Genomic DNA, 12,475 nt, shown 5'->3' with positions numbered 1-12,475 from the left:
ACCTTTTGTTACAAGAGATTTTAGAGACATAAAATTCCCTCTGTGAGATTTCAAGAGCCCTTAAAGTGCACAGAAAGTTTGCAGAAGGGCAGGTTATAGCTATTAGAGATATAACACTAATATACTAGCAAGTATAGCTCTAATACTCTCAGACATCAAGAACACATGCCCACACATTAGCTTTATCATTTATTTTAAAGGAAGGAAAGCAAAGCGACAAGAACTTTTTCAATACCACATAAAAAAATGTTGTAAAAATGTATCATGAGCTACAAAGCCATGGTAAAACTAGCTGAAATGTGAGTTGCCCCACATTTTCTCTCATGCAGGTATGGGGATGGCAGAAATTAAAATGATGAACTGTGGACTCATACCCCTTCTTCCATAGTGCCATTTGGCCAATTTCTGTAGTTAAGTTTTCTTGAAGGCACTTTGGAAGCTTGCATGATGTATTTTGTCCTGTTTTAGTTGGCCCAGTAAAGGTATTGCTGTTTTGTGGATTTGGAATTTTGTTTTAACTAGCAACATGTTAGAATTTGCTGAATGGTTACTCCTAATATGTTTCCTGGATTTCAATATAGTATCAAATTTAGGTGCAAAAGAGGGACAAAGGACTGGGACTTACTGTGAGGTTTCTACCTCCAACAAAGGTGAAACTCTTCCATTTTGATTGTAATTGGCACATTTTACCTATTCAGCACCTCAATGTTTTTTCCAGATATAACAGTATGGAAGCTCCTTCAGAAACACAATGTTCTTGTATAGTATTGAAAATTTGTTAAAAACCACTTTCCCCCACAAATATGGGGTGATGAGGCCTTAGTGCCGAATCTAGGGTCCACACAACACATAGTTCTATGTGCCCCAGATTCAGGGTATACTACCTTATTGTGAGTTTTTTTACAATCCAGAGTTTTTCCTAGAGTTTTCTACCACTACCCCCACCATCGCCACTGCCACTGGCTCAGCTGCTTCAAACTTTTTCAAATGTCCCCTCCTCCTGGCAGTGCCACTGCCACTGGCTCAGCTGCTTTTGTGAGGATGAGGCACACAGATGATATGCTGGGCACCACACAGCCTCAGAGTGATGGGCATACCAGCACTATCTATCTATCTATCTATCTATCTATCTATCTATCTATCTATCTAGCTAGCTAGCTATCTAGCTATCTAGCTATCTATCTAATTTATTTGTATCCCACTCTTTTCCCAGGACTGGGACTCAAAGCGGCTTCACAGCATTAAAAACAGTACGATTGAAAACATTTTAAAAAGTACATTAAAAAGGAATTAAATTGTATGATATTAAAACAGATAGTTATTAAAAGAATCAAACATATTTTAAAAGATAAAACTATATATAGAGAAAAAAACTGTATCAAATTTTTAAAATGGTCCAACATCTCAGCCTGTCCTCATAGCAATTACTTAAATGCCTGTGTGAACAGGTAGGTCTTCACCTGCCGACGGAAGGCCATCAAAGAGGGAGCCATTCTGATCTCCCTGGGCAGGGAGTTCCAGAGCCTAGGGGCAGCCACCAAGAAGGCCCTCCCTCATGTCCGTGATGGTGTTGGGATGGAGAGAAGGGCTTCTCCAGAGGATCTCAGGTTCATATCAGGAGAAACGGTCTGCCAAATAGTGTGGACCTGAGCTATGTAGGGCTTTACAGGTAATAACCCGCACCTTGAATTGTGCCCGGAAACAAACTGGCAGCCAATGAAGCTGTTCCAACTTGGGTGTTGTATGGTCTCTGTAAATCTGCCCCTGTTAACAGCCTGGTAGCAGCTCTTTGAACCAGCTGAATTTTCCGAACACTTTTCAAAGGCAGCCCCATGTAGAGCCCATTACAGGAGTCCAAACGGGATGTAACCAAGGCATGTACCACCGTGGCCAGCACTACCAAGGGAAGAGGAGGAAACTATTCAGGGCAGGAACTGGCCCCAAGGTTTGAGGGTGGCAGTGGGGCAGTGACAGACCCAGGAAACTCTATATTCAGTTGGGTAATCTAGAGAATTTACCTAACCTCCCCATGGAGAAAAAAATAAGGGGCTATGGGGGTTTGAGGCCCGTTACAGACGGGCACTTTAGTATGTGCTCCGCGCGTGCTAGGGTTAAAAAGGGGCGTCCTTTCCGGATGTGTTCAACCCTAAGACGCGCGGAGTGCGCACATAATGGCGGCAGCTGTTCCACACGGTCGCCGCCATGAGGACGTCACGACCGCGCCGCCTTTATACGGGGCGGCGCGGAAGTGACGTCCTCACTCCGCGACAGGGCGCCTAGTGCGCCCTTAGCACGGAACAGGAAGGAGCTCCATTTCAGAGCTCCTTCCTGGTTTGGTCCGCTGGGCGCAGCCTTCACATGGCTGCGCCCAGCGGACCAAAGGAGAAAGGGGCCAAGCGGTCCCTTTCTCCTCCTCCCCGCCACTGCGGGGTGTCCTTGGGGCTTGAAGCCCCAGGGACACCCCTTTTCAGGCTGCAGGGAAGCGGCGTTTTGCCGCTTCCCCGCAGCCTGAAAAGCGGTGGATCGGGGCCTCAGCGGCTGCCGTTCTGGCCACTGAGGCCCCGATACACCGGGGAAAGGGGCGGGTACAGCCCGTCCCAAATGGGCGGTCTGTAACCCGCCTAAGAGTCTATTCAGACTTCTGCCCCTAGTGTAGACTAGCCCTAAGGAAGGGGTTGATTGCCACCACAGGACAGTGAAAGCTTGGCTCTCAAGGAAAGTTACTTTTAATTGCTAATGAAGTTGAAATGTGATTACCTGGATTTTACTGCTTTTTGTTTCCTAGTCCGCATGTGGACAAAAAAAGAGATGTGACCTCTAACTGCTTTGATATTCTTCTACACCATCTTAACTGACAACACAAGTAATACAGAATCATAGAGTTGGAAGAGACCACAAGGGCCATCCAGTCCAAGCCCCCTGCCATGCAGGAACACAGAATCAAAGCACCCCCAACAGATGGCCATCCGGCCTCTCTTTAAAACCTCCAAAGAGGAGCATGTTGTACTGTCAAACAGCTCTTACTGTAAGAAAGTTCTTCCTAATGTTGAGGTGGAATCTCTTTCCCAGCAGACAGAGTCCTAACCTCCTGTATTCTGGGTTTAGCTCCTCCTATTTGCTCCTGTAGGCAGGGACAATAAACAAAAGACCGGCCCCTATATATGGAGGAGCTAGCCCCCCTGGGCCTCAGTCAATAACAAGCCAAGCGACTAGTAAGGTAAATCAAGGAACTGAACTTTAGTAACATCAGCTAAGGGTTAACTAGAACACCTTAGAAAACACTAGTCCAAGAACAAACAAGAACTCAGAAAACCAATCCAGCAACAAGAAAAACAAGGCAGGTCCACCAACAGGCAGGCAGGGTCGGAGGCTTCAGGCAGCACCCAGGTGGGCAGGATGCTAGGACCCTTGTCCGCTGGAAATGAACATATCACGGGTAAGTACCAACGTTCGTTTCCCAGCAGACAGGGTCCTAACCTCCTGTATTCTGGGATTTACAAAAGCCCTCTCAAACTGGGAGGGAAGTGCTGCTAGGAGACTGTGGCCCCCGACACAATCTGTTGGAGGACCCTCCTTACAAATGACGCCTCAGCGAACTGAGACACATCCAGTTTGTAATGTCTTATGAAGGTCGAAGGCAACTTCCATGTGGCCGCCCTGCAAATGTTTGACAGGGAGGCGCTAGTGGCCAGAGCCGCAGAGGTCGATGCACTCCTGGTTGAGTGTGCCATCACCCCCTCGGGTGGAGTGAGATCAAGAGTTCAGTAGCTCTCTTGAATACAAGACCTGATCCACCTACTCAGAGTCGAGGCAGATACCTTGCATGCCAAAGAGCCCGGGAGAAAGGAAATGCTAGGACCCTTTTCTGCTGGAAATGAACATATCACGGGTAAGTACCAGCGTTCGTTTTTCCTGTACCTTGAATCCATTGTTCCCTGTCCTATTCTCTGGAGCAGCAGAAAACAAGCTTCCTAAATCCTCAATGTGACACCCCTTTCAGCAGAGCTGTCTTATCTCCTCTTAACTTTCTGAACCTACCCAGCTACCTAAGTCTCTCCTCATAAGACATGATTTCTAGACCCTTTACAATTTGGGTGCCCTACTCTGGACACGCTCCAGCTTAACATCCTTTTTGAATTGCGGTGCCCAGAACTTGACACGGTATTCCAGGTGCGGCCCAAAACAGAATAGAGTGGCACTATTACTTTATCTAGACATTATACCTCTATTGATGCAACTTAGATTCAACATCTATTGATGCAACACCTTAAGACAAATTGTAGGTCTGTGACTCTAACATCATTATTTTTTCTTTTCCTGTATGATTTTTAACACCTTTGCCTAATGAAGACCAATGTGATTCTAGACTGCACCAATAGAAAGTGTTCAATTTATAAATGCAATATACCCCCCCTTTTTTTTTTGTAATTTGTTGTACCGTTCTCTGTTCTTAGCACCAGAATTTGCCATTCACCTTTTACCATATTTGAAAATCATGGAAATGTTTGGCTAAAGATGCCTGAATTTTGTTTGTTATATAACATTTGTATTCACAAATGTGAGTCCTCACTTTCCTTGTTATCTTTCCTATGTATTTAGAAACTGATGACAAGCAAGTTCCAGGTCTTGGTGTCACCCCTCATTAAATCATGCTAGTATGTAGGAAATCTTTTCCTGGTTCAAATTATTGCATTGCAAATAACACACCTGGATGGTACTCCCAACACCATGTGTCTGCTGCTGCAGGCACAGACAACAGTATCCCTCTGGTTTGCTCTATTTCTTTGTCTGTCTGTCCTGCTCTCATTATTTCTTCCATTACCTTAAACTTCCAGTTTAGGTTCTGTTATTCATATAGCTGTGGTATGTGCAACAACTGCGTATTTGAAAGAGTGACAACTGTGCACACTATGTCCCTTTGTGCCATTTTGTAGCTCATGTCTTCTCAGGGAAAGAATATATTCCATTTATTGCCTTTTCCCCATCCTCATAAGTATTAAGGTATAGATCCCTCGTGCAAAGAATCAGCACGGATATGGACAGGTTGCTTACCTGTAACAGTATTTCTTCGAGTGGTCATCTGCGAATACATACAAATGGGTTTCACTGCGCCTGCGCAGTGCTGTTCGGAACCTTCTGGAATCACTGGGCAAAGTTTTACTTTGCAACATATAGAAACTTTTTGGCGGTAACCCCGCCCACCCGTTATAAGGCCCCTGCCTTCCCGCAATTTTTTCCGCCAAGCAGGCGATGGAAAGAGCCAATAAGAGCAGGACACTGAGGGGACGGACGGGTGGGATTTGTATGTATTCGCAGATGACCACTCGAAGAAATACTGTTACAGGTAAGCAACCTGTCCTTCTTCTTCGTGGTCTCTGCGAATCATACAAATGGGTTTAGACTGACAAGCTTAGGTATACGGCGGAGGGAGTGTCCTGAGACCAAAGCTATGGTAAACCAAAGGTAGATTTATTACAACAATAAACACCTTGAACCATAAAAGGAGTCAGTATTTTTGTTACTGCACAAACCAAACATAGCAATAACATTGCTAAACCTGAGAAGGGGAGATAAGGTCGTGCAAGACCCATCCCATTGAAATTGTGCAAACCAACATTCAACGGAATGTAAACGCAAAGGCATTATATACATAAATGCTGAAACACAACCATCAGTAGTGCAATCAATGCAACCCTGAAACCAACACAGCCCTCCCGAAAGCTGCGTCTCGGATGGCTCTGGTGTCCAACCTATAATGCTTAATAAAAGTCAGAGGTTGGGACCAGACAGCAGCCTTGCAGACATCCTCTAAGGGAATCCCCGACAGGAATGCAGAGGATGCTGACATTGCCTTTGTAGAATGGGACCGAACCCTGCCAGGGAGAGGTTTGCCCAAGAGTTCATAGCAGAGGTGGATGGTACCGGCCACCCATTTGGAGAACCTCTGCGCAGACACGGGTAACCCCTTCTTCGGCTCCAAGTAGCATTGGAAAAGTCTCTCGGACCGACTGGAGGCAGCAGTTCTGTCCAGGTAAAATGCCAGCGCTCTCCTGACATCCAGAGAGTGCAGGCTTCGCTCCGCATCCAAAGTTGGATTGGAAGCGAGGGTCGGCAACACAATGTCCTGGCACATGTGGAACGCGGAGACAACCTTAGGCAGGAAGGTAATGTCTGTCCGGAGGACCACCTTGTCCTTGTGAAACCTCAGGAAGGGCTGGTCCCTCCGCAAAGCACAGAGTTCGCCCGCACGGCGGGCAGAGGTGATGGCCACAAGAAAGGCGGTTTTCCAAGTCAAAAGTCTCAAGTCCGCTGTGGCCATCGGTTCAAAAGGCTTGGATTGGAGTGCAGACAACACCGCCTCCAAGCTCCAAGCCGGTGCCGGTACCGACACCGGAGGGTATAGGTTGGCACATCCCTTAAGGAATCCTTTCACCAAAGGATCCCTGAAAAAGGAAGCCCTCCCCCCGAACTGGTACTTTGCACAAATGGCAGACAAATAGCACTTAATGGATGCGAGGCACAGCCCCTCATCCAAAAGCGCCATCAAAAACTCCAGCACCACTGAAGTAGAAACCTGAGCTGGAGACAAGCCCTTTCGATCAAGGAAGAGGCAAAATTTCTTCCATTTCAGGGCGTAGGACCGCTGGGTGGAAGGTTTCCGTGCAGCCAGGATCACTGTCCTCACCGCCTCCGGCAAGACAGTTAGGGCCGTATCCTCCAGGCCACCAGCGGTAGGCTCTCGATGTCCGGGTGGAGAATCCGTCCGTCCTGGATCGACAGCAGGTCCGGGCGAGGATCGAGACGGAGGAAGCATCTCTTGGAGAGGTGGAGAAGGGATGCGAACCACGGTTGTCTCGGCCACCACGGCGTGATCAGGATCACATGCGACCGGTCCGTTGTCATCTTGGACACCACCCTGATGATGAGAGGGAACGGAGGGAAGGCGTAGAGGAGCTCCCCCGTCCAGAGGAAAGCGAACGCGTCTCCGAGGGATCCGTCCATTCGCTTCCTGGAGCTGAACTGGGGACAGTGGCTGTTCCGACCGGTTGCGAAGAGGTCGATCCGGGGATTTCCCCACCGGTCGAAGAGGTCGCCGACCGTCTCGGGATGGAGCCTCCACTCGTGGCACACCGAAGGGGATCTGCTTAGGCGATCCGCCAGCTCGTTGTCCTCTCCGGGAAGATGAATCGCCTGGAGGAGGACGCGCCTCTGGATGCACCAGTCCCAGATGCGGAGAGTGAGGTCGAGCAGGGTCTTTGACTTGGTGCCTCCTTGTTTGTTGATGTAGTACATCACGGTGGTGTTGTCCGTTCTCAGGAGGACCACCTTGTCTGTGACTGCGGATTCGAATGCCCTCAGTGCCTTCTCTACTGCCAACATTTCCAGAGCGTTGATGTGGAGGAGCTTGTCCTGGACAGACCACCTGTCTTTGACGACCAGGTCGAGCAGGTGAGCGCCCCATCCCTCCAGGGATGCATCTGTTGTCAGAGTCAGTTGGGGCTGAGGCTGATGAAAGGGCATTCCGATGCACACGTTGCGGCAGTCCAACCACCATCTGAGGGAGGCGGCTACAGGTCTCGGTACCGTGAGCCATTTGGACGGAGGATCTGTCATCGGAGAGAAGGCCGAGAGGAACCAGGACTGAAGAGGTCGAAGGCGGAGTCTTGACCATGGAGTGACGAACGTCGTCGATGCCATGTGGCCCAGGGCGACCTGGACGTCCCTGGCCCTCACCCTTCTGTGAGAGATGCAGGGCCTGATTGAAGTCATCAGCGCCTGGAAACGGTCTGGAGGGAGAAAGGCATGTTTCGGAGTCGAGGATGGCCCCCATGAACTTGACCTGTCTGGAAGGTGTGAAATGGGACTTTTCTCGGTTGATCACCAGACCGAGGGAGTCCAAAAGGTCTAAGGCGAATGAGAGAGCCTCCTGCAATTCTCTCTGGGATTCGGCAGCGAAAAGCCAGTCGTCCAGGTACGGAAAGACCATGAACCCCTTCTGATGAAGGTAGGCCACCACCGGTGCCATGCACTTTGTGAAGACTCTCGGTGCCGTGGCAAGGCCGAAGGGGAGGACGTTGTAGTGGAACGCGGCGGAGCCCACAGCGAAGGCGAGGAATCGTTGGTGGGACTCCCGGATCCCGATGTGGAAGTAGGCATCCTTCAGGTCGACGGTCGCGAACCACAGACCCTGATGGAGTAAAGGCAGAATGGAGGCCAAGGTTACCATTCGAAAGCGACGGTATTCAAGGAACAGATTCAATTGTCTTAAGTCCAGGATGGGCCTGATTCCCCCATCCGCCTTCGGTACCGTGAAGTACCTGGAGAAAAAAGCCCTAGGGCAGTGTTCGGGCCGTAAAGGGGAGATTGCCCCTTTTTCCAGCAAAGTGCGCACTTTGTCGAGAAGGGTGTCCGAGGGGAGAGTGGACAAAAAGGCCCCGGTTGGAGGGAGCTCTTGGAACTCGAGGGCATATCCCCTGCGGACGATGTTAAGAACCCACGAGTCCGATGTAATCGAGGCCCAGATGTTAGTAAAAGGCCTCAGGATGTCCAAAAAGAATAAGGGCGAAGGGGAAACGAAGTGCGCTGCGTCCCTTCAGGCTCTCTTCTTCCCCTAGTCAGTGTCCTGCCGGCGGGACTTGCGGTACCGAGGCGGGAAATTACGACGGCCAGAGGAGGAGGAAGACTGCGAGGGGTAACGGCGCCTCTGTGAGCCCTGCTGCTGAGGCTGACGGTCTTGAGGGAAGGAGCCCTGGGACTGACCTTGCGGTTGCCAAGGACAGTGCCTTCTTCTGAAGGGAGAGACGGGGGTGGACGACATCCCGTGCTTCTTAGCCGCTGCCTTCATTCTGAACTTACGGTTCAGACGCTCATCCGTGTCGGCGCGGAAAAGGCCGGTACCGTCCAGGGGCATGTCCTCAATGGCCGATTTAACGTTGGCGTTGAGGTCTGACCCCCTCAGCCAGGCATGTCGGCGCAAAGCCAGCGATGCTGCCATGCCTCATCCCGCGCAGTCGGCGATGTTCCTGGAGGCAGTGATGATCCAACTCCCTATGGAGTGGGCCTCATCCCGGATCTCCACCAAGCGACGTTGGACCTCATCAGGGACGTCAGGGATGATGGGCGAAATCCCCTCCATCAAGGCCTGGATGTATGCCCCCATACAGGCGTTGTAATTTATAGCCTTTACGGTGAGGGCGGCCGAAGAGTAGGCCTTTTTGGCTAGGCCATCGATCTTCTTGGCCTCTCGGTCTGCCGGGGACGTCGCCTGCTTTGGCACGAAGGTCTGCTGTGCCCCCTCCACGATGGCCGAGTTAGGTTTGGGATGGTCGGTCAACCACGGACAGCCCGGCGGGGAGATCCGGTACAGCGTCTCGACCTTCCTGGAGGACGCGGTGAGCGAAGTCGGGGCATCCCATGACCTCTGCACAATGGATTGCAACGAGGGCAACATCGGGATGCAGGGTGGAGTGGGAACACGACCGAGGACCCGGCGTTCTACCGGATCGCGAGCCTCCTCCTCAGGCGGGGAAAGCTCGATATCAAGAGTCCGGCACATCTTAATGATGTGTTCGCTGAAGGAGCGAACATCGTCAGTGGGGGATGAGGAGCCCGGGTGATGCAACTCCTGCGGCGAAGGCGGGTCGGATGGGTCCTCTTCTCCATCAGAAGGTTCCCGTGATGGAGGCAAGGGATCCTGTTCTGAATCGGAGTCCGACGTCAGGGGGATGTCAGTCACCTTGGCTCGGGATGGAGTGCGAGCCGGGATTTGCGGGGCCGGTGGCTCGGAAGGCGGACGGCGAGGTACCGAGGACGAGGCCACCGCATGGGAGGATGATGGCTCGTCACCCTGGGGAACCGCCGGGCGCAAGTTAAGCCTGGTGAATTCCCTGAAAGCCCTCTCCTTCGGGACCGACATGTAGTACCTCTGAGTCTCGGTGTCAAAGAACATGTCAGTGTCCAGCTCTCGTGGCTCGTCGATGTCGGAAACAGGGACAGCCTCCTCCTCATCTGAATGGACGGAGAGTGGAGATGGCTCCCTCTGGGGAGAGGATGGTTCACTGATGGCGGCGAGATCTTGGGCCGGCGGGAGTGGCGTGGTCAGCACCGTGGTTACCTGTGCTGAGACCGTATTCTTCGGGTGCGAGGGGGTCTTCCCCGAGGCCTTCTTGGAGGGGGTCTTCTCCGAGGTCTCCTTGGAGGGGGAGCGTCGCTTGTGTGGAGCACGCTCCTTTGACTCAGCCGGACGCCCCGACCCGGAGTGGTCCTTGGTCTTGGACTTCTTGGGTGGAGCTGCCTCGGTCACCTCCGTGTGACGCCTCTTTTTGGAAGACGTCGGAGTCACCGCCAAGTCTCCAGACGGAAAGAAGGGATTGTCCGGCAAGTCGTGCAGGACAGTGACTCCCTTGGAGTGGGGCTTGGCTGGCTTAGCCCTCTCCGATGGTACCCGCCTTTCCAGAGAAAGATGCCCCCGTCTCGGGCAACTTGGAGGCGTGGCGAGATGTCTTCGATGACGCCTTGGAGGACGGTAGCGAGAAGGTCCGGACTCCCGACTCCTGATGCTCTCTCGAGCGCGAGCCCTCCGGGGACGGTTTCCTCCCGGATCTCTCCCTGGGCTCGGAACCCTCGGTCCCCGAGGTTTTCTGGGGGCGCTTGGAGGGTTCGTCGGTGGCACTGGGTCTCGGGGGACCACGGGCCACATCGGAGGTGGTCGGAGATCGTGTCCCGGCCAGGACAGAGACCACACTAGAAACGCTGGCCCGTGAAGAAGACGCAGGCGGAGCAGCCGGGGCAGCCGGAGGAAGCGAAGATGAGCGGGGACGTCCCTCCCGGACCTTTCCCAGGGCAATAGCCAAAGTCAGCCGGGACTCCCGGTTCTTCCTGGCTTGGGAGGACAGAGACTTACAGAGGTGACAGGCTCTGGCATCATGGTCCTTTCCCAGACAAAACAGGCAGGAGGAGTGAGGGTCCTGGACGGGCACCTTGCCCCCGCAGGCATCACATTTCTTGAAGGGCGCAGGCATCCTTCAAAGTCGTCAAATCCGAGGGAGAGTCAAAAGCGAAGTCAAAAAACAAGCCGAAGAGGTCCGAAGTTACCAGGGCGGGAGAGAGAGAATGGTCAAAAACAGTCAGAGGTCTAGTGAAAGTGATTCCGTACAAGCAAGAGCGAGCGAAAGTTCCTAGAAGCAGCTAGCGCGGCGGAAAAAAGGAACTGGGGAAAAGAGCGGGAAGGCAGGGGCCTTATAACGGGTGGGCGGGGTTACCGCCAAAAAGTTTCTATATGTTGCAAAGTAAAACTTTGCCCAGTGATTCCAGAAGGTTCCGAACAGCACTGCGCAGGCGCAGTGAAACCCATTTGTATGATTCGCAGAGACCACGAAGAAGATTATTTTTTAAAAAAGAAATCTACTGTTTTTACATTTATCAGTTCAGTCAAGCTGTCTTACAGATTTAAGCAATATTTCCCTATGTCTTTGCTTGAGTCATAAAGAATATGAAACCAAGACTTAAACGAGTGTTTGTTATTCTACAAGAAGAAAATGTATGTTTTGTTAAGTCTCCTGGTCTAGGTGTTATGTGGGTGAAGGACTGTAAATCATTACACATTTGTTATTTCACTAAGACTCCAGTGTAAAGGTTTTACATATAGACAAATATTTTCCCCCTCCCTCTGCAGTAATTCTATGATCTCACACATGGAAAAGACATGCTGTATAACTTTTCTGGGGACTATCCTACAAATGAAATCAAACATGAATCTAGGACCCCTTGTTCTATGAAGGAACTCTTCACAATCACTTCCAAAATAATGTTCTGCTGCACACAAGGAGCACAATTTGGATGTCAGCTTAGATCTCACTGTTAAATAGCCATCTTGAATCCCATTTTGGGAGACAGGCGGGATATAAATCCAGTGAATAAATAAACAAATAAAACAAAATTATAACTATGTTGGTTCCATAACAAACATTTCAAATCATAAAATCAGTGTTTTACAGACTCATGTGAGGAGCCCTGGTGGCGCAGTGGTTAAATGCTAGTACTGCAGCCACAATGTTGTGAGTTTGCTCCAAGATCGTCTCAGCCATCCATCCTTTCCTAGGTCGATAAAATGAGTACTCAGCTTGTTGGCAATTGGCTTACAGATTGTAAATGCTTAGAGAGTGCTGAGTTCACTAATAAGCCGTACAGAAATATAAATGCTATTGCTATTGCACCCCATAAGAAACTTAACAGGATATTAAATCAGATATACCTAAAACTGCTTTAAATGAGGGGTGAGAAGGATTCAGGTGTTCCGGATCTACAGTACTGTGTTTTCACCAAAGCATAAGATCCTCAGACTACAACTCACATTCCCTCCTTTGGCTCCACAGGTTTCTTTATCATGGCAGCATAACTGAAGCTAATGTGGAGTCATTTTTTGTTAAATTATTGAATATCAGCAACTCTTAGTGGTCTACTGGCATCCACAAAG

The 12,475-nt window shown here is 50.6% G+C and overlaps 1 protein-coding gene across 1 annotated transcript in view; it reads right to left on the bottom strand.

The window, feature by feature from the left end:
• Positions 1-12,475, bottom strand: part of ACVR2B (activin A receptor type 2B) — a 150,844-nt gene that overhangs the window by 26,023 nt on the left and 112,346 nt on the right. The gene's annotated exons all lie outside the window — the stretch shown is intronic.

The sequence above is a fragment of the Sceloporus occidentalis genome, unplaced genomic scaffold (genome assembly GCF_023333645.1).
Source record: "Sceloporus occidentalis isolate IW3139 unplaced genomic scaffold, rSceOcc1.0.p SCAF_7, whole genome shotgun sequence".
Lineage (NCBI taxonomy): Eukaryota > Metazoa > Chordata > Lepidosauria > Squamata > Phrynosomatidae > Sceloporus > Sceloporus occidentalis.
This window is presented reverse-complemented; position numbering and strand designations above follow the sequence as displayed.